The sequence below is a fragment of the Ochotona princeps genome, chromosome Y, assembly GCF_030435755.1.
Source record: "Ochotona princeps isolate mOchPri1 chromosome Y, mOchPri1.hap1, whole genome shotgun sequence".
In the NCBI taxonomy this organism is placed as follows: Eukaryota; Metazoa; Chordata; class Mammalia; order Lagomorpha; family Ochotonidae; genus Ochotona; species Ochotona princeps.
Window position 1 is genome coordinate 8,816,517 of NC_080866.1, and position 23,041 is coordinate 8,839,557.

The following is a 23,041-nucleotide window of genomic DNA, read 5'->3' on the forward strand; positions in this document are numbered from 1 at the left end:
ATGATATGTTGGTGCTTCTAATTGATCGAGGTGACGCTCTGCTGGCTCTGCCTACAAACCTGAGAGGGCCTCCCTAAGAGGCGGTTGAACTTGAACTGGACAAGTGGGATGCTGGACTCTGTATGGTGTAAACTTTTAATTAGGGAATCTCAACGGAACTTGAGCTGTGGTTATGCATCAAGGTGAAGGAATTCATGATGGGGGAAGGGTTTGGGGTGAAGGGGGGGGAATCCCAGTACCTATGAAATTGTGTCATGTAATGCAATGTAATTAATGAATAAATGAAAATTAAAAAAAAAAAAAAAAGAAATGCAACAAGGTGGAGCAATCCACTGTGGGGGAGGGAGTGCTTGGGGAGGGGTTGAGAGAATCCCAGTGCATAAAAAAATGCGTCACATAATGCAATGAAATTAATAATATAAAAAGAGGCAAACTATTGGAAGTGATGGGAATATGGGCTGAAACTGCTGTGACAAAAACATATAGCTACTATGACCCTAAAGGCTATCCTGTTACTGTGACTCTAAAGGCCATCCTGTTACTGTGACCCTAAAGGCCCTCCTGATATGACAAAAAATATAGCTACTGTGACCCTAAAGGCTATCCTGCTATGGAAAAAAATATAGTCACTGTGACCTTAAAGGTTAGCCTGTCCTTGCAAGTCTTTAGAACATAGAAAATGTAGTTGTTTTAGCTGCTTTCATAATTTTTTAACAGGAGGAAATATAGGATGATTTTACTAACATCATAAAGATGCACTTTTGATTATTTGATTGTTTATGAGGTTGCAGAACCTGCAGCTATAGGGGGATTTAATGTTTAAAATTTTTTCTTAGGACTTTAAGTTTTTTTACCCTTTGATGTATTTCTCCCATTAAGTGATGGATAAGTTGTAGAATAAGAATTATATTGCGAATGTTGAACCATCCCTGCGTACCTGTGATAAATCCCACCTGGTCCGGGTGAATAATCTGCCTAATGTATTGTTGGATCCTGTTAGCTAGGTTTTTATTGAAGATCTTTGCATCTATGTTCATCAAGGACTTCAGTCTGTAGTTCTCTTTTTCTGTTGTTTTTCACTCTGGCTTTGGTATTAAAGTGATATTAGGTTCATAGAACGAGTATGGAAGAATTGCCTCTTTTTCTATTGTTTGAAAAAGCTTGTGTAAGATTGGGGTTAGTTCCTCCTTAAACGTTTGGTAGAATTCAGCAGTGAAGCCATCTGGTCCCAGGCTTTTCTTGGTTGGGAGGGCTTTCATTGTTGATTCAATCTCAGTGCATGTTATTGGGCTATTTAGATTTTTAATTGCTTCTTGATTCAATTTTGGTGGATTGTATATGCTCAAAAATCTGTCCATTTCCTCTAGGTTTTCTAATTTGTTCGCATATAGTTGCTTATAGTAGTTCCTGATGATTCTTTGTATTTCTAAGGTATCTGAAATAAATGTGATACATCACATCAACAAGTTGACTCATAAAAACCATATAATCCTCTCAATAGATGCAGAGAAGGCATTTGATAAAATCCAACACCACTTCATGTTAAAAACCCTAAATAAGATAGGCATAGAAGGAACATTCTACAACATAATCAAAGCAATTTATGATAAACCCAAAGCCAGTATCATACTAAATGGGGAAAGACTAGAAGCTGTCCTGTTAAAATCTGGAACTAGACAGGGATGTCCACTCTCACTGCTACTCTTCAATATAGTTTTGGAAGTCCTTGCCGGAGATATTAAACAAGAAAAAGCAATTAAAGGAATACAAATTGGAAATGAGGAATTAAAATAATCACTATTTGCAGATGACATGATTCTCTATATAGGAGAACCAAAAGACTCAGTCAAAAGACTATTGGAACTCATAATAGACTTTGGCAAAGTAGCAGGATACAAAAATAATGAACACAATCAATGGCATTCGTGCATACAAATAATTCCACCACTGAGGAAGAAATTGTAAGTACAGTTCCCTTTAAAATAGAGGAAAGGAATCTTAAATACCTAGGAATTAAGTTAACTAAAGATGTGAAAGACCTCTACGATGAAAACTATAAATCATTTAAAAAAGAAATAGAAGAAGATCTTGATAAATGGAGAACCTTACCATGTTCTTGGATTGGCAGTACCAACATTATCAAAATGGCCATGTTACCAAAAGTAATATATAGATTCAATGCAATCCCAATCAAAATCCCAGCAACATTCTTCTCAGAAATAGAAAAGATGATACAGAAGTTCATCTGGAACCACAAAAGACCACGAATAGCTAAAGCTGTCCTGAAAAATAGAAATGAAACCAGAGGAATCACAATTCCAGACCTCAAGACATACTATAGAGCAGTGGTTATCAAAACAGTCTGGTACTGGTACAGAGACAGAGAAGAAGATCAATGGAACAGAATAGAAACACCAGAAGGGAATCCACACATGTATAGTCAACTAATCTTTGACAAGAAAACAGAAAACAATCCAGGTAAAAAACCTGGTCTATTGAATAAAAGCTGTTGGGACAACTGGATAGCAGCTTGCAGAATAAAGAAGCAGGACCCACACCTGTCACACTATACAAAAATCAGCTCTAATTGGCTCAAGGATTGAAACCTACACCCAGAAACCATTAAACTACTAAAGGAAAACATAGGAAGCACACTCCAAGATATAGGAACAGGACAAGACTTCTTGGAAAAGACGCCTAAAGCAACGGCGATCAAATCCAAAATGAACAAATGGGACTATATCAAACTAAAAAAGCTTCTGTACAGCAAAGGAAACAATTTAAAAAGTGAAGAAACAACCAACAGAATGGGAAAAAAATTTTGCATTCTGCACAAGTGACATCGGACTAATATCTAGGATCTACAAAGAGCTTCAGAAACCCAAGGATAGTGAAAAAATAAACCCTGTAGCAAAATGGGCAAAGGAAATGAACAGACGTTTCTCAAAAGAACAGATACAAATAGCTAATAAACATATGAAAAATGCTCAGGCTCTCTAGCCATCAGAGAGATACAAATGAAAACCACCTTGAGGTACCACCTAACTCCAGTGAGACTGGCCTACATTCTGAACTCAAAAAACAACACCTGCTGGCGTGGATGTGGGGAGAAAGGCACCCTCCTTCACTGCTGGTGGGAGTGTAGGCTAGTACAATCATTGTGGAAATACATATGGAGAGTGCTTGGAAAATAGCAAATAAACCTGCCATATGACCCAGCAATCCCGCTCTTAGGAATATACCCAACAGAAGTAAAATCTGCATACGAGAAGGGGATCTGTAATCCTATATTCAGAGCAGCACAATCCACAATAGCAATGTCATGGAAACAAACCAGATGTGCGTCCAAGGAAGAGTGGTAAAAGAAAACTGTGGTACATGTACTCAATGGAATATTATTCAGCTGTCAAGAAGAACGATATTATTCTGTTCAAAACCAGGTGGTCCCAACTAGAAACTATTATGCTCAGGGAAATGAGTCATTCACAAAAGAATAAATACCATATATTCTCTCTCATATAAGGAAGCCAACATGGAAAGGTGGGTTCATCAAGTGCCCATGGAGTATGCGATGGAAATATAGTTCCTAAGAGACTTTTGCATTTCCTTTTAGTTAAGCATGTGCTGCCTACTCAGTAACACATTACTTAATCAAGGTGTTACAATTTGTTGTTGACGTTGTTGCTGTTGTTATTCATGCTGTGATTGATTTGTTAAATTTGCATTAGTCAGTCATTTTCCTTGTAAAATGCTATGATTTATAGGTAGCTGAAAGAGCTGTGCATTTAGTTTAATCAGTATGTGTAAAAGTGCATATGCAGTGTTAGAGATGGGAATTATTGAAAAGATGGTTGATGTTACTGTTAAAATTATTGTACTTCTTTATAATTAGTTCTGATCAAAATATAGATTACTGCAAGTCAGGTTCCACAGCAAGAGATGGTGAAAATTCTCTGTTCTAGGCATGTAGGCATTCCATGGATGAAGTAACAGCAGAGTATATTTAGCATGTTGTGAACATGAATATGGCACATTGGCAGTTTCCGTCAGTTGCTGGCAATAGTTTAGAGTGATGACAAATATTATTTTGTTTTTTTGTGTGTTATTTAGTTATGAGGAAAGTGTATGGTAAGCAGTCCATTTGATGGTTTACTAATTTCCTCGTTGTTCAGAAGTCCGAGTTGATTATGTATTTAATATGATAACCATTTGTGTGCTGTGAATTGCATTAAGAGTTATGTAGGGCAGAGTTGATGCTTACTAAATGTATAAAATGGATTAATGAGATTAGCCAGTTAAATCTTTTCACCAGTAAGGCACTCAACAGCCCATGAGATATTTATTAAAAATGTCAAGTAAACCCTCTTATTTTTGTATCATAGTGTCAAATAGCAGTAAAATAAACATGTTAAGATCCTTAATCTACTGTTATGTTTCACTGTAAAATTTACCTTTGTTAAAATTTTCTTCTGTTCAAATTTTTTGAGACCGCATGTAAAAGTATCCTAATATTACTTTGGCTGATATTTTCTAATTACTGTGTAATATTTTGGGAATGCAACTTTTATTTGAATGTCAACTACAGTTAAGCATGTTTTGTTTGTTTTTCTTACTCAGGTTTTGTAATTTGATGGGATGTTTTTATCACAATTTAATAAATGTTTGCTTTATTTAAAAAAAAGAAAAGCTTTGCAATATGAGTGTATTACTGATAAATTCTAGGCTACAGCGTCAGAATGGATAATACCTTGCCTAAAGATGAAATAATTTGCAGATTTATATTTGGAAGCACCCACTTGTCCATTGTAAAGTTGAAGCAAAATAATCATGCCTCATTCCTAACTGCAAAAAAAGTGTCTATAGGCTACTATTCAGCTGCCTCGTATCTGTTTTCATTTTATAATTTAGTTGTTTGTTGTGTTGATGCATAATTTTACTGAAGCAAAAATTTTAGTTAAATTTTAGGAAAGGTTTAAACTGACTTATAATTCTAATCAGGCCTTTCTTTACAATTGAGGTGTAGAACTGTTTTAGTAGGGGTGTGCAGAGAAATCATCCATACCCTAGTGAGGAGTAAGTAATCTTTGCGTCCCATATAGTAAGGTATATGTGGATTCACGCTGATCATTTCATGTTTGGTTCTAAGCTTTCCTTGTATTTTTCTGACTCTCTATTCTATTTGATTGATTGATTGATTGATTGATTGATTGACTGATTGATTGATTGATTGATTGAATTTTGTGGTGTGAGGCTCCAGGGCAATCCTGAAGGTCATTGCAAGAGAGGGTGGGGATCCAAAGTTGGAACTAAGTAAGGACCAGAAGAAGCTCTTCTCCCTAGTCCTGAAGGAACTTTACTGTTCTTCTGTTTCTGCAAATCTCTCAGGACTCCTTGGGTCCTGTTTTTCCAATAACCTTGGGTCTGTTGTGGAAGGAATTTGGTCTGTTCCATCCATGTGATAGATCCAGATGGGGCTGAGTGACCTTGGAGTTCTCAGCCTCGGAAGGCACTCCAATGCCCCATGTGTTCCTAGTCTGTTGGGATGTAGTCCTTGGTGCCCATACTGAGAGGCCTTGGTGAGAATCCGAGTCTTCAGGGTTGGGATACAAGCCTCCTCTTGTCCACCTGCTCCACTCTGGGGTCCCCCCCTGCTCTGTGCATATGACCTCCTGATAAGAGGTTGTCAGTATTGCTCTTGATTCCCCTGTATGTCTTTATAATTTAACGATGGCTTAATGCTGATTTGAGTCTATTGTCTATGAATGACCTGCTATGTTTCTGATAGGTTATACTTTCTGCCTTCTTCACACATTCTAAGGAGATGGAAGATTTCCCTGTTCTTCCACCCCATTTCCGAGTAGCTTAGGGTCTTAAAAGTATATTTGATTTTATAATTCTTTGATGTAGAACATAAGCAGTCTGATTTACATTAATTGTATGAACCTTGATACATCACAATATCATAATGCATTAGATACACAGACTGTTTGAAGTTAAAATACTATTATACGTAATGGTGGCATGGCCTGGTGGCTAATGTCCTTACCTTGAATGCCCCAGGATCCCATATGGGCACCTATTCTAATTCTGGCCACTCTACTTTCCATCCAAACTCCTGCTTGTGGCCTGGGAAAGCAGTTGAGGATGGCCCAAAACTTTGGGACCCTACACCCATGTGGGAGACAAGCAAGAGGTCCCTGGTTCCCGGCTTTGGATCAGCGCAGCACTGGCTATTGGGCCTATTTGGAAAGTGAATCATCAGACAGAGGATCTTCCTCTCTGTCTCTCCTCTTCTCTGTATATCTGACTTTGCAATAAAAATAAATGAATCTTAAAAAAAATCAAGAGATGAAGCCAAAACAGCACAATTTAAAAACTAATAATAATATTATAATACAGGGGTACCATTTTCTGGATTGGCATTCTTATAGTAAGGCAAACATGTGGTATTTAACCTTTTGGGATTGGCTCATTTCCCTTAGCGTAATGGTTTCCAGTTGGACCTATTTGGCCACAAAAAAAACAGCATTTCGGTTTTTTTAATAGTTAAGTAGTATTCGATGGAGTCAATGAGCCATAGCTTTCTTATCCAGTCTTCTGTTGATGAGCATTTTGATTGCTTCCACGTTTTTGTAATTATTTTTGTGCTGCTATAAACATAGGGATGCATGTTGGTTTCTTGTGTAGCAAGTGTTTGGGTTATATTCCTTGGAGTGCTATTAGTAGATCATATGGTATGCAGGTTTTCAGTTATTTGAGTGTTCTCCATACTGATTTCCATAGAGGTTTTACAAGTTGGCAGTTCCACCAGCAGTGGAGTAGGGCTCCCTTTTCCCCACATCTTTGGGAGCAAATGCAGTTGGTGTTTTTGTATGTGTGCCATCCTTACTGGTGTTAGGTGGTACCACATTGTTGCCTTAATTTGGATTTCCCTTATTGCCAAGGAACATGAGCATTTTTTCATATGTTTGTTTGGTTACCATTTGGGTTGTTCCTTTGTGAAACATCTGCCCATTTCTTGAGTGGTTTGCTTGTTTTGATGTTTTGGTTATTCTGGAGATCCTTGTATATTCTGGAGATCAGCCCCCTATCCCCTATGTAGTGTGCAAAGATCTCCCATTCTGTGGGTTGCTTTTTACTTTGTTGATTGTTTCCCTTGCTGCACAGAAGCTTCTTAGTTTTTTTGAAGTCCCGTTTGTTTTCTTTGGCCTTGACTGCTAGTGCTTTTGCTGTCCTTTTTAGGAAGTCAGGGCCTACATCTAAATCTTGCAATCTGTTTCCAACATTTTCTTCCAAAAGTTCGAAGATTTCTGGGTGTGGGTTTAAGTCTTCTATGCATTTAGATTTGAACTTGTTGCATGGTTAAAAATGTGGGTCTATCTTCTAGTTTCTACAGGCCATTGTCCCAACCTGCAGAACGCAACGCAAAAACCCTTAGGGTGGATTGGGTATGCTGGGCTGGTAGCCCCTGGCTGCTGGACCAAGAAACACACGGACAACTGTACCTCTACTATATTGTTACTTCTCGTATATATACCTTCTTCTCTAGGGGAGGGAGAAAAAGAGAGGGGTGTCCTGGAAGTAATTATCTTCACTGAAGCAGTGAAGGAACTAAGCAGCTGTAGTGAAACAGGTAGGCCAAGTCCAAGGCCCATAAGTCTCTGGCTCCTAACAGGCTATCATCCAGTTGTTCCAACAAAATTTATTGAAGAGACCTTCCCATTTGTTTGAATTGTCCTCTGTCTTCTTATCAAAGATTACTTGGCTGTATCTGTGTGGGTTCCCTTATGGTGTTTCTATTCTGTACCATTGATCCTCCTCTCTATGTTTGTGCCAGTACCAGACTGTTTTGATAATCACTGCCCTATAGTATGTCCAGAGGCCCCTGACTGAGATTCCCCCTGTTAAGTTCCTATTTTTCAGAATGGTTCTAGCTATTCATGGATTTTTCTGTTTCCAGGTGAACCTTTGTATCATTTTTATCCAGTTCAATGAAGAATGTTTGGGTACTTTGATTGGGATTGCATTGAATGTATATATTGCTTTTGGTATTATAAGCATTTTAAAGATATTGATTTTGCTCTTCCAGGAGCATGGGAGGTGATTTATCTTTGGACGTCTTGCTCAATTTCTTTTTTAAGCATTTCATAATTTTCTTCATAAAGGTCTGCCACATTTTTGGTTAGATTTATCCCTGGATGATTCATAATTTTCTCTGTTATTTTGAATGGTATCTTGCTGGTTAGATCTTCTTCCATTTTGGGGTTGTTTATATACACTATGGCTGTTGATTTTTGTTCATTAATTTTGTACTCTGCCACTTAACCAAATTCTTGCAGAAGTTCTAGGAGTTTCTGTATTGAGTCTCTTGGTTCTTCTATGTAGAGGATCATGTCACCTGCAAACGGTGAAAGCTTGAATTCTTCCTTTCCCATTTGAACGTCCAATTTGGATTCCTTTGATTTCTTTGTCTTGTCTTATGGCCTCTGCGAGTACCTCTAGGACTATGTTGAATAGCAGTGGTGATAGTGGACATCCTTGTCTTGTTCCAGATCTCATTGGGAAAGGATCCAGTTTTTCTCCATTCAGTATGATGCTGGCATTGGTTTTTTCATATATTACTTTGATTATGTTGTGGATAGCTTCTTCTATGCTTACCCTGCCTAGAGTTTTGAACATGCAGTGATGTTGAATTTTGTTGAAGGCTTTTTCTTCTGTATCTATTGATACTATTATATGGTTTTTGTTCTTCAGTTTTTGGATGTGGTGTATCACATTTATGGATTTCTTTATGTTGAACCATCCCTTCATTCCCAGGATGAAACCTCCCTGGTCTGGATGCATGATCTGTCCGATGTGCTTTTGAATTCTATTGGCTAGGATTTTGATGAGAATGTGAGCATCAGTGTTGATCAGGGAGATTGGTCTGTAGCTTTCCTTTTGTGTTAATTCTCTATCTGGTTTTGGGATTAAAGTGATGTTGGCTTCATAGATTGAGTTTGTCAGGGTTGCTTCCTTTTTTATTGTTTTGAAGAGCTTGTAGAGGATTGGGGTTAGTTCTGGTTGCAATGTTTTGTAGAGGTCTACGGTGAAGCCATCTGGACGAGGGCTTTTCTTTGTTAGTAGATTTAATCACTGATTCTCTCTCTGCTTCAGTTATGGGTTTATTCAGATCTTCTGTAGCCTCTCAGGTTCATATTGGTAAGTGGTGGGAATCTGGGAACCTTTCCATTTCCTGGTGGTTTTCTGATTCGTTGGAGTATAGTTCTTTGTAGTGATTTCTAAATATTTTCTTATTGGTTGCATTGTTTGTTGTTATATTGCCTTTTTCATCTTTGATGCTGCTAATTCTTGCTTTCTCGTGCTTTTTCTTTGTAAGTCAGGCCAGTGGGGTGTCTATTTTATTTATCTTCTCAACAAACCAGCTTTTTGATTCATGGATTTTGTGTATAGTTTTTTATTTCTATTTGATTAATTTCTTCCCTTCCTTTGAAAATTTCTTATTTGCTGTTGTTTGTGGGGTCGTTTTGCTGCTGTATTTCCAATTCTGGGAGGTGTGTGCTTAATTCCTGCATTTGATGTCTTTCTTGGGCCTTGACATGAGCACCAATTGCAATAAGCTTACTACAACACTGTTTGGCGGTGTTCCACAAGTTTTGGGCTGCTGTATCTGAGTTTTCAAAGATTTCCATAATTTTGTATCTCTTCTTTAATTTCTTCTCTAACCCATTGATCCTTTAATAACATTTATTCCATCTCCAAGAGTTTATGTATTTCCTGGGGCATTTTGAATTGTTGATTTCCAGTTTCATTCTGTGATGATCTGAGAAGGTACAGGGTATGATTCTGATTTTTTGAAGGTAATTAGACTTGCTTTGTGTCTTATCATGTTGTCTATGCTGCAGAAGGTGCCATGCACTGCTGAAAAAATTGTATAATCTGTGGCCTTAGCATGAACTGTTCTGTATATATCTACTAGGTCCAGTTGTTCTATTGTTTGTGTGAGCTCTGTAGCTTGTCTGTTGAGCTTATGACTTGTTGATCTATCTATTGGTGTCAATGGGGTGTTCAGATCTCCCAGGATTATTGCATGTTCATCTCTATCTCCTTTTGCATCTATAAGTAATTGTTTCACATAGCTGGGTGCATCTGTACTTGCAGCATGAATATTAAAGATGATAATCATTTCCTAATGGATCTTTCCTTTCAACAGTATAAAATGCCTGTTTGTGTCCTTTTTGATGTTTGTCACGTTGAAGTCTATATCATCTGAAATTAGGACCACAACTCCAGCCTTTTTTTCTCATCGGTTGGCATGAAATATCTTTTCCATCCCTTCACTTTCAGTTTCTTAGCATCTTTTCTGCTTAGATGCGTCTCTTGTAGGCAGCATATAATTAGGTCCTGTTATGATCCAATCTGTTAATCTATGTCTTTTGACTGATGCATTTAGGCCATTATGCATATTGGGGTTAATATTTAGAGATTACGATTTTGTCCTGCATTGCGTATGTTTTTCAGGTTGTTGGTATCTAATTGTCCTTCCTTGCATGGGCTTTAGTGGGGATGTCTTCCAGTTTTCCATCCTTGCTTATGGTTTTCTTGCTTTTTCTCTGGCCAAGGCACATTTCTAAGGAGATTTTGTAGAGCTGGTTTTGTGCTGGCACATTTTTCTAATTTCTCCTTGCTATGGAAGTATGTAATTTCATTCTCAAATGCAAATAAGATCTTGACTGAGTACATTATCCTTATTTGACAATTGTTCTGTTTCAGGATTTGAAAGACTTTATTTCATTCCCTTCTTGCTTGGAGTGTCTGTTCTGAGAAGTCAACAGTGATCCTGATGGACCTGCCTCTAAATGCAAGCTTGCCTTTGCTTCATGCTAACGTCAGGATTCTTTCTTTGTATTCGTTGGTGGGGAGGTTGATTACGACATATCTGGGTAAAGATCTTTTTGGGTCAAATCTGTGGGATGTTCTCTGCCCTTCTTGGATTTGGACTTGGCTCATGTTCCAAGTGTTTTGGAAATTCTGTATAATTTCTCGAGCACAGATTGTATGCCTGTCTCTCTTTCTACTCTTACTGGAAGGACTATAGCTCTGATATTTGACTTCTTGATGTGGCATTCATCTCCTGCATTGCCTCGTTGGTTTTGTTCAGTTGTATCTCTAGTTGGTTAATAATCTGCCTGCTTTCATTCTGGGAATCTTCCAATTTGGATACCCTGCCTTCTGCTGCTATAATTCTGTTGGGTAAACTCTCAATTTTGTGCTTCAGGTCAAGGATCGCATTTTTGACTAATTTTGTTTCTGTGATTATGTGGTTTTTGAATTCCTTACGTTCCTCCCATCATTTTTCATTGTTTCTGAAGAGTTTCATCATTACATTGCTGAACTCCTTCTCGGATAGGTCTTCAATGTCTTCATCTGTAATCTCTGCGATTGACCAGGCCTTTCAGTGACTTTTTGGGGTGGCACTGGCTCCTTCCTCTGACTCATTTATTTTTTTTTTTATTGTTTTTAATTTATTCATTAATTACATTGTGTTGTAATTACATAGCATCTGGGATTCTCCCCCTCACACTCCCCCCATGGTGGGTTCCTCCACCCCACTGCATAACCATAGTTCAAGTTTAGTTGAAGTTCCCACCCTGCAAGAATTTGCCAAGCATAGAGTCCAACATCCCATAGTCCAGACAAGTCCATCTATTTATTGGGAAGACCCTCTCTGGTCTGAGGGCAGAGTCAGCAGAGCATCTTCCTGGTCAAATAAAAGCACTAATATACCATCTGCAACAATTAACATCATTATGGATTGAAGTGACATGATATTGAGCAGTCAACATGGTTAAAATAAATGCGATTTCTTAACCACTTTCTGTGATCCCCCATTCACAGTTCAATTTTAGTTTATATATTACAAATGACATAATATCCATAACATAACAAAATATGCTTAACATCATATCATATTAAATTAAGGCAAACATGTGGTACCTAACCTTTTGGGATTGGTTCATTTCCCTTAGCATTATGGTTTCCAGTTTGACCCATTTGGCCACAAAGAACTGCATTGTGCTTTTTTTTAATAGCTGAGTAGTATTCCATGGAGTAGATGAACCATAGCTTTCTTATCCAATCCTCTGTTGATGGGCATTTTGGCTGTTTCCATGTTTTTGCAATTACTGATTGTGCTGCTATGAACATAGGAGTGCATGTTGGTTTCTCATAAAACAAGTGTTCTGGATATATTCCTAGGAGTGCTATAGCTGGATCATACGGTATGTCGAGTTTGAGTTGTTTGAATATTCTCCATACTGATTGCCATAGAGGCTGTACCAATCTGCAGCCCCACCAGCAGTGGAGTAGGGTTCCTTTTTCCCTGCAACCTCGCCAGCAAGTGTTGTTGGTGTTTTTCATGTGGGCCACCCTTACTGGTCTTAGGTGGTATCTCATTGATGTTTTAATTTGGATTTCCCTTATTGCCCGGGAGCTTGAGCATTTTTTCATATGTTTATTTGCCATTTGGGATTGTTCCTTTGTGAAATGTCTGCCCATTTCCAGTGCCCATTTCTTGAGTGGCTTTTTTATTTTGGTGTTTTGGCTGTTTTGTAATTCTTTGTATACTCTGGAGATTAGTCCTCTATCACCTATGTCATGAGCGAAGATCTTCTCCCATTCTATGGGTTGCTTTTTTACTTTATTGATTGTTTCCTTTGTTGTGCAGAAGCTTCTTAGTTTGATGAGGTCCCATTTATTTATTTTGGTCTCAATTTCTACTGCTTTTGGAGTCTTTTTTAGGAAGTGAGGGCCTACCCCTAAGTGTTGCAGTGTGTTTCCAAAATTTTCTTCCAAAAGTTTGAAGGTTTCTGGATGTAGGTTTAGATCTTTTATCCATTTAGATTTGATCTTAGTATATGGTGAGAGATGTGGGTCTATCTTTTTATTTCTACAGGCTGTCAACCAGTTGTCCCAACAGCATTTATTGAAAAGAACTTCCCATTTGCCTGGATTATCATTTGTCTTCTTATCAAAGATTATTTGGCTGTATCTGTGTGGGTTCCCTTCTGGTGTTTCTATTCTGCTCCATTGATCTTCCTCTCTATCTTTGTGCCAGTACCAGGCTGTTTTGATAACCACTGCCCTGTAGTATGTCCAGAGGTCTGGGACTGTAATTCCCCCTGTTAACTTCCTGTTCTTGAGAATGGTTCTAGCTATTCGTGGTTTTTTGTGTTTCCAGATGAACCTTTGGATCATTGTTTCCAGTTCAATGAAGAATGTTTTGGGCAATTTGATTGGAATTGCGTTGAATGTATATATTGCTTTTGGCAATATAGACATTTTAATGATATTGATTTTACCTATCCAGGAGCATCGGATGTTACTCCATCTTTCTAGATCTTGTTCAATTTTTTTTTTCAGTAGTTTGTAGTTTTCCTCAAATAGGTCTCCTACATTTTTGGTTAGGTTTATTACCAGATACTTCATGCTTTTCCCTGTTATTTTCAATGGTATCTTGCTGGTGAGATCTTTTTACAACTTGGGGCTATTAGCATACACTATGGCTGCTGATTTTTGTTCATTAATTTTGTACCCTGCCACTCCACCAAACTCTCGTATAAGTTCTAGTAGTCTCTGTGTTGAGCCTTTTGGCTCTTCCATATAAAGAATCATGTCATCTGCGTATAGTGAGAGCTTAACTTCTTCATTTCCCATTTGGATTCCTCTGATTTCTTTTTCTTGTCTTATGGCCTCAGCGAGTACCTCTGGGACTATGTTGAATAGCAGTGGAGAAAGTGTACATCCCTGTCTTGTTCCAGATTTCAGTGGGATGTGTTCTAGTTTTTCTCCATTCAGTATGATGCTGGCGTTGGGTTTTTCATATATTGCTTTGATTATATTGTGAATTTTTCCATCTATGCCTACCTTGGTTAGGGTCTTTAGCAGGAAGTTGTGCTGGATTTTGTCGAAAGCTTTTTCTGTGTCTATTGATACTATCATGGAAATTACTACAAAGCACTGTACTCCAACAAATCAGAAGACCACCAAGAAATGGAAAAGTTCTTAGACTCACACAACCTGCCAAAACTTAGCCCAGAGGCAACAATCAACCTGAACAAACCCATAACTGAAGCAGAGATTGAATCAGTGATTAAAGACCTCCCAACAAAGAAAACCCAAGGCCCAGATGACTTCACTACAAAATTCTACAAAACATTCCGAACCGAACTAACCCCAATCCTCTACAAACACTTCAAAACAATAGAAAAGGAAGCAACCCTTCCAAACTCATTCAATGAAGCCAACATTACCTTAATCCCAAAACCAGACAGAGATCCTACAGAGAAAGAAAACTACAGACCTATCTCTTTGATGAACATTGATGCTAAGATACTCAACAAAATCGTAGCCTATAGAATTCAAAAAATCATCCGACAGATCATTCATCCGGATCAAGTAGGATTCATCCCTGGAATGCAGGGGTGGTTCAACATTCGGAAATCCATAAATGTGATACACCACATCCAAAAAGTGAAAAACAAGAATCACATGACTCATTTATTTTTTTGTGACCTCACCACATGTCTATGTGATAATTGACATTGCTGGTTTCTATCGTTTTAGCTCTACTGCCACCTAGTGGGTGACCTGAGGTCTTGTAGACCTAGATTGCTTTTTTCTTCTTTGTGGCATCTGAATTCCCCTCCCCCTACTTAGGTCTGTGTTTTGTGGGCTCTATAAAACTGGAATTTATGTTAGCTTTTTTTTTTCTTGGAAAGATTTATTTATTTATATTACAAAGTCAGGTATACAGAGAGGAGAAGGAATGGAGAGGAAGATATTCTGTCGGATGATTCACACCCCAAAGTGAACCGCAATGTCTAGTGCTGTGCCGATCTTAGGCTAGGGAACCATGAAACTCTTCCGGGTCTTTCATGTGAGTGCAGGGTCCTAAACCTTTGTGCCATTTTCAACTGCTTTCCCCAGGCCTCAAGCAGGCCCTATGGTAGCTTTTGAATGTCCCTTTTGTGAATTTCTCATGGTCCTGGGATTGGCACCACCCAGTGCTGGGAGCTCCAGCTACCAGGATCACCCAGGTTCTCTGTTTGTGTGCCTTGTTGCCCTCTCCGACCTGTCTGCCCGGATCCAAACCTGCCCAGATTCGATTGAATTTCACCGTGTTTTTGTCCCAGGTTCTTCTTGCTATGGGCGGGCACTTCCCTGTGTTGGTGACTCATCTATGTTCGCTCCCAGAATTTCGGTCACCTAATTTGGCCTCCTGCTAAGGGTGGACATTTCCCTGTGTTAACAACTCACCAGGGTTTGCTCCCCAAATTTTGTTCGCCAATTTCACTTGAGTCTCTGCAGCCCGTGGCTTCTTCTTTGTCCTTCTCATTTTTCTGATACCAGTAATTTGCGTTCTTTTTTCTGCTGTTTGCTGCCACCTGTTTCAGTCCAGGGGATTGTGGGGAATTTCCCACAGTGTTCCTCGCAGTTCTTTCCTCTTGGGCTCAATTCAGACTGTTCCTATCCCTCAATTTTAGAACCCTCAGTTACATCAGTGTCAAGCTTTTTTTTTTTTTTAATGGAATGTCAGATATACAGAGAGGAAGAAAGACAGAGAGCAAGATGTTCAATCCAATGATTCATTTCCCAAGTGGCTGCAATTGCCTCAGGTGAAAATATCAGAAGCCAAAAAGGAGGATCCTCTTGCAGGTCTCCTAAGTGAGTGCAGGATCTCAAGGCTTGGACCATCCTTGAGCATTGCCTTAGGCCACAAGCAGGGAGCAGGATGGGACACAGGGTTGCTCAGATGAGAACTGGCACCTCTATGGATCCCAAAGCATACAAAATGAGAAGTTTGGCCACTACACTACCATGCTGGTCCTGAGGAAACTGATTTTGATCTTTTCTGGGGGCATTAAATGAAAGCTCACATATAAGGATTGGATTAGTTTTCTATGCAGATCCATCCTTGACAGTATGAAACATATTTAGAGCTCTTCTGACAGAATGCATGTTAGTATAATCTGGTGCACTCCAGAGTGCTTTAAATTTAGAATTTGATCTGTTGGAGATGTGTAAAAGTGCTCAGATTTCTGGCATTTATGATATGAAGTTCTCTGCCATGGGACTTGAAGGGAGATGCAGAGGTCATAGTTAAACTTGTAGTAAAAAAATGTGTTAGTTCTGGCGGCATGGCCTAGTGGCAAAAGTCCTCTCCTTGAAAGACCCAGGATCCCATATGGGCACCGGTTCTAATCCTGGCAGCTAAACTTCCCATCCAGGTCCCTGCTTGTAGCCTGGTAAAGCAGTCGAGGATGGCCCAAAGCTTTGAGACCCTGCACCGTGTGGGAGACCCGGAAGAGGTTCCTGGTCCTGGCATTGGATTGGCATGTAAAGGCCCTTTGCGGTTCACTAAGGGAGTGAAACATCTGATGGAAGATCTTCCTCTCTGTCTCTCCACCTCTCTGTATATCCGGCTTCCCAATATCAATAAAATCTGGAAAAGATCTGTTAATTTATAATAATATTGAATAAGCAACAAATTCTGTGATATATATGTCATGTGTGTTTCAGTGATTCTGTGCGAGACTGGGAAAAGTAATGTAGATCAAGTCCAGCTATTTGTGGGACTTCATGTGATAGAATGTTTCTGTTCCATGGATTTTACACCATGAGCTGAAATGGACAAACAGACTGAAATATTCCACTAGAGACATGAAGCTATTAAATTTCCAGTTAGCAAAACCATATATGCACATTTATTCACTGTTCATAGATGATCCTAAATGTGGAATTTTGTGGTAACATTTCTAGTTATTTAAATTCATAGCCATACCCATGTGCATGTGTTAAAATATTACTCTTAGCATCTCACACAGACTCTATTGCATGTTTGCATCAGTGAGTGTTACAGCAATGTTAATTCATGAAGTTTCCAAGCAAAGTGGCCATTTCATCTTCTGTGTAGGCTAATGTAAATTATTTCAATGCTTGGAGATGTCAGACTAAAAATTACGAAACTCACCTGTAGCTACCAAAATTGTGCAAAGTTGCTACTCTTGTCTCTGACTGCTGGATAAAAATGGCTTAACCTCAGATGGGAAATGGTATTCTCTGCCAAAGATGGAAAGGATCATTGGTATCTTTGGCATGCACCTTACATAGTTTGGTTTCACTTGTTGTTAGCTTATACCATCATTCATTGGCAATGAAATTCAACACTTCCAAACTAGATTTGGTACCACTTGCCACAGTATTTACAAATCAATTTGTGTCACTCCTCTCTCTTATAATGACTCTATTGTCTCTCACAGTGATATTAAAGTTCACCTCCAAGGTGTATGGAGTGACACATCTCCTAATCTTTGCATCCACAAATTAAATGCCCAGATTTCTGCCATCTCTCACTCTCAACTTCAGGCCATTAAATGGGATGTGTTGCTAATCAATTTCTGCAATCTCTTTCATCTTTCATTTCTGACAAGATATTTCCTCCATTTTCTCTTATTTTCAGAATCACACTAGTTGCTCTCCTCTTTGTGTTGTCTTTTGGCCCATTCATGTTCCAATGACTGAGCTCCATGATTCAAACACTCACAGAGAACTCCACACGCTCAAATTTAATAATAAGAGTAGGGGAAGTGCTGGGGTACATGCAGTGGATGTGGGGGACAAAGGTGTGAAGATTATTTATCCATTGCAGGCATGGCCTCAAGCAATTACCTGCTCTATGGCAGGGTCTGGTGGATGTCTCTACAACAACCTGAATGCAGCTCTACCTTCCTTTGCATGAACACACTGGACCACCCAGATGAAGAATTCGAATCCTTTAGGGCATTATTTGGTACTATGAAGTTGGCTTTATACTCAGTGTGTGCTTGGTGGTTAAGGTCAATGATAACATCTTGCAAAAGAGCCTTTTATTATGCTTACTGCCTTGGCTGTCTCCATTGACCTCATGCTAATCAAGGGACTTGTATTTAGGGTTTTATTCTTGCCTTGTTCTTTAGGTTCTCCTTTTCTTTGTGATAAAAGATTTAGTTATAGCATAAGATTTGTACTAGGAACTTCTATTGTTTTTCGGTGAAACCAATGGCAGAATTACACTTGGATACACCCTTTTGACATTGATGTCAAACATCTGTGTCAAAACTTGAGATTGCTTGTGTAAAATAAAGGATGCAGCTTTCCCGCATTATCCATTATGATCCTGGAATTGTAGTGGTCTGTTTTATTCCTCTTGGTGCATCACCCATGCAGCCTTCTTGAATTCTGAAAGCAGATGGAGCTGGATTGAGGCAAAAGAATTCTATGATGAACATTATAGAATACAAATTTAGCTCACCTTAATCAAATCAAATCTAATCAAACCAAATCAAAATAAACCAAATTAGAGATATACAGAAATTAAAGCATGGAGAATTTCACCATGTTTCTAGACTTGTATAATCAGCATCATGAAAATGTTCATATTGGGTGAAGGGTGGTTGTTTAACAAATAAATCCTCAATTTACACATGTCAGGAAACACTATGGCTACCGATTTTAATCCTAGTTCCCAACCAGCTCCATGCTTGTGGCCTGGAAAAGCAGGCAAGGATGGTCCAAAACCTTGGGACCCTGCAACTGTGATGGAGACCAGGAAGAGGATCCTGGTTCCAGACTTTAAGTTGGCTCACCGCTGCCTATTGTTGCCACTTGGAGAGTGAATCAGCAGAGGGACGATCTTCCTCTCTGTTTCTTCTCCTCTCTTTTTGTCTGACTGTGCACTAAAATGCATATAAATATTTAAAGAACAGGTATATATTACTAAAAGTAATGAAGCAATTCAAGAATTCCCAATCAAAATCCAAACAACAATCTTCTCAGAAAAGACAAAGAGATAATGAATAGCCAAGTCTAATCTGAGGGGAAAAAAAAGCTGAAGGGACCACAATTCCACAAAGACATAGATAGAACAGAGCAGTGCCATCAAAACAGTCTGGCAATGAGAACATTTTGCTGTTCAAATTAAACAATGTAAAGGTATTTAGAAAAATGTTACTTTTATCTTTTCTATAGGAAACAGTCTTTTGCAAGACAACAGGGTCTTAAAACTGCACAATTTTGTTACAAATAATCTTGAAATACTTCGTTTAAACCAAATCCCTTTGGTGTGTACTATGTGGACTTATGTTTCAGTGACATACTTTCAAGTAATTTGTATTCCATGTAACTTACCTTGGCCAAAGCTTTTCTTTCATTAACAATTTGTTGACTTTGAAATAAGTTTTACGCTATATAAGTGTAAGTGTAAGGAAGTGAGAGAGATTATTTTGTCTGGTTTATACTCTCCAAAATATTTAATGGATAGGGTTGCAACAGTCAAACTAGAAGATGTGTTATAACCTTTATTCCAGTTACAAGTTCCTAATAATAATTAGCTAGGCAAAGGCAAGCGAAATAAGGCATAACTGGCACTGCACAGCAGATCTGCACTGTAATGCCTCATTCGATTACAGAATTCTTAGTGCAGTGGTTGAGTGTCTGTGCAAAAAGGGGATGAAACTGTGTCAAGGTGGTTAGAGAGACACCCACCAGACCCTGCCAAACTGCTGGCAGCTACCCTAGGTCCTGCCAAAAAGAGAGCTGTTCTCTTCACATCTTTGAAGTTGCTGTGTTATCCAAACCTACTGCATGGAGCCCAGCAACTAAATCAGCCTATACTATAATTCTACAAGAGTGCTATTCTCACTTTAATCTAAGTGTATCTTTCAGTTTGCTTTGACATTCTCCATCAGTTAACTCCAGACTTAGGTCAGGGCCAAAGAATTTTTTTCAGGTTTCCCACATAGTGGCTTCCACAAACTAAGGCCATAGTCTGCTGTTTTCCCAGATGTGCTCTCAGGGGGGTTGCTCAGAAGCAGCATAGCTACAAGTTCAGCAATCATATATACAGGCTGGCAGCACTGCAGTCTGAAGCTTAATGCACCTCAGCACCATGCTGTTTTCCCCTGTCTAGATATTCCTGATGAAAAAAGACTCTTGTGGATATTTGGGTCATCACACTGAGGTTGATAGAGTCTTATGTGTAAACTTTATTATCTGTCACCAGAGTTTGCAAACTAGGAAGAAACCCAATGAGTGCAAATAATGTACGCAAGGCTTCAACAAAAATTACACCTCACCAGGTACCGAAAGACTCACAAGGGAGATGCTCTCAAGTTGAAGGGAGTGTGGGTGGGTTTTCACACAGAAGTTACATTTCATCACACACCAGAGGACACAGAAGGTAGAACCCATATGCTTTCAGGGAGTGTGGTTGAGACTACACTCATCAGCTTACTAGGGAACACATGTGGGAAGAAGCAGCATGTTTGTGGAGAAGGAGAGTAAAAGAGAGATAAAATCATCTAACAGCCAACACAATACAGCAGCCTTTAGTTCGGACATGTCTTGAGCTATTGGAGTGATGAATTTCTCCAACAGTGTACAGACTGAAAAAATGTTTTAGCACGTTTCCACTTTCATGATGAGAAATGGGTTAGAGAAACAGAGGAGTGTTGCTGAGATTGTTGGCGGATGTTGACTTGTGACCCTTAGACACATCTTTCACCAACCTGTTTTCTTCATGCTAATGAATGTTGTTTGCATGCACACCTGAAGACCAAGTTACATACCACCACTGTTACTACTGTTTAGGACAGAGGTTCTAGATCAGGTTTCCTTAAGACTTCATGGAGCTGTATACCTGTATTTCTTTTGAGTATATGAAAGGCGGATCTGTTCACGGACTGTGGGAGAGAAACCTGTTGTTAAATACTCCTTGGGGTTTAGGAGAGGAATCTTATCTCCAGTGAAGCATGATGGCCTCTCTTTGACTTTGGCTCTGATATTGTTGCAAGAAATGGCATATTCTGGCACCTCCACCTGCTGTTTCCAGGCTCTATACCCTCAGTGTTGAAGACCAACAGATGTATGGTGCACTTACATGTAGGTGTTTGCATGACTATGTGGGTGTCATGGAAATGTGCACCTGTGTGCGTGTCAGGAAATTGTAATGACATATGTATGTATGTGCCTATGATCATGAGTAACACATATTTGTGTGTGTGTCTTTTCTATATGCTAATTATAGGAGAAGCCGATGCTCCTGAGACTGCAAGGACCTCGGTAACATTTGCTGGCTGGGTGTGTCTGAGGGTAGAGAACTCATATTGTGTTTGGTGGCTCTGGGGAGAAACAGTGAGAAAAGGTCCAAAGTTTCAGGGCCTGAGCAGTCTTGGGTAGACACACTACAATTATGAATCCATATACACAGATGCTACACCCAGTACAGGGACACTTGTGGCTCCCAGGAGGGGCTGCACAGAACTACAGATGAGTTGATCCCAGTTCCAGGTCTAAGTGGAGAATATCTCAGGTCGCACAAAGGCTTGGGAAGCAGTACTCATTTGGGTACACAGAGAGCTTTGGTGAGTTTTACATGGCAGATTTTCAATGGTTAGTGTCATAAAGTACTTTTGAGTTTTGCTGATACTTGATTTGGGGCATGATATGTGGTCTAATTCTGAAAAGGTTCCAAATGCTGATGAGAAAAGTGTGTAGTTTGTAGATATTAGGTCAAATATTATGCAAACTGTCTGTGAGGCCCATCTGCTGGATAGCGTGATTTACTTAAATTTAGGCTTATTGGCTTTCTGTCTGGATGATTCATGCTGTGTCATACTGAAGGAACACTGATACGGAGTGTGGTGTTTCAGTGATTTTTTCTTACCAATATTTATTTGAAATGCATCAGAGGTAGAGCAGCCAGGACTCCAACCATGCTCATGCAGAATGTATGCATCATAGGCACCCATCTTATCAGCCTAGTGCTCTTCTCTCAAAATGACATTTTATGTCTTGACCACAACTTCTAAAAGATAAAACTCAAATTCCAAAGATTTTTGAATCTATGAGATGAAAATAGTGAAATTCAATAGGAGATTGATTCAGAAATGGGCAAGAAACACAGTTTTGGCTATGTTTACATACCTTTGTATATACAAACAAATAGCATGAAATAGAGAACACTTGTAGAAATTTTAACAATAAGGATGAAACATTCCACAGAGCAAGTCATCTGTGTAGTAGAGATAATCACACAAGACACACTGGGACAAAGTTGGGTAAAATTTATAAACACCTGAATAATGATATAAACTAACAACAAGTGAAACCAAACGATGTAAGGTGCATGCCAAATATACCAAATGACCTTTTCCATCTGTGACTGCTCATTATCCAGTCAAACGCATCAAGACAATGACCATTCTCTTTCTGTGTTCAATTCCTAAGCTCCCAGTGAATTTCATCTCTAACGTGGCTGCTGCTGATGATTTGACTATCCCTGGAGTTTGGATGGCATACCTGTTTGTTGACTGCCACATGTATATCTGATTTCTGCTGTGCTGCTGTGCTCTTGTCACTTCTGCTGTATGCAGTGGATTCCAGGTATTCCGCTGCTCTAGGACAGATTTCTTTTCCTGGAATCTGCCCTTTGTGCTTCACCCTTACTAATGATTCTCCTTCAGTTAAACCTGTCTGCATGTTATACTGTCATCTTTCCCCTTCAATACTTAGATTCTGAAAGAAACAAAGTCCAGCTCAAAAATTACACCCCACATCTATGGCAGCCAGTTGAATGCAAAAAGAAAACACAATGAAAATCGGGTAGGAGAATAATCCAAAATAATCAGAAACTTGAGGAAATGACCAGTACCTATTCAGACACAAATAATAATTAACCAAGTGCTGCACTCAACAATGCAGAATTACAATCATTTCGCGAGAAGAATGTGGGAGGAAATTCTCCCTGATCTATGTGCAAAGGGCACAAATTAGGTACTAAAATGCTTATGGAAAAATGAAAATATCAGATTGTTAGTTTTCAATAATGAACCCATATGCAAATGGCATTTAAAGTCTTAAACCAAAAGATTATACTTACCTAACTTATTAAATAATAACATAGTCCATTTGCTGTCTCTAAGTATTGCAACTCACCAATGGA

At 39.0% G+C, this 23,041-nt stretch overlaps 1 pseudogene; it reads right to left on the reverse strand.

Annotated features, from left to right (window-relative positions):
* LOC131478709 (histone-lysine N-methyltransferase PRDM7-like) overlaps positions 1–22,578 on the reverse strand; it is a 102,422-nt pseudogene extending 79,844 nt beyond the window's left edge.
* Positions 22,579–23,041: the final 463 nt, after the last annotated feature.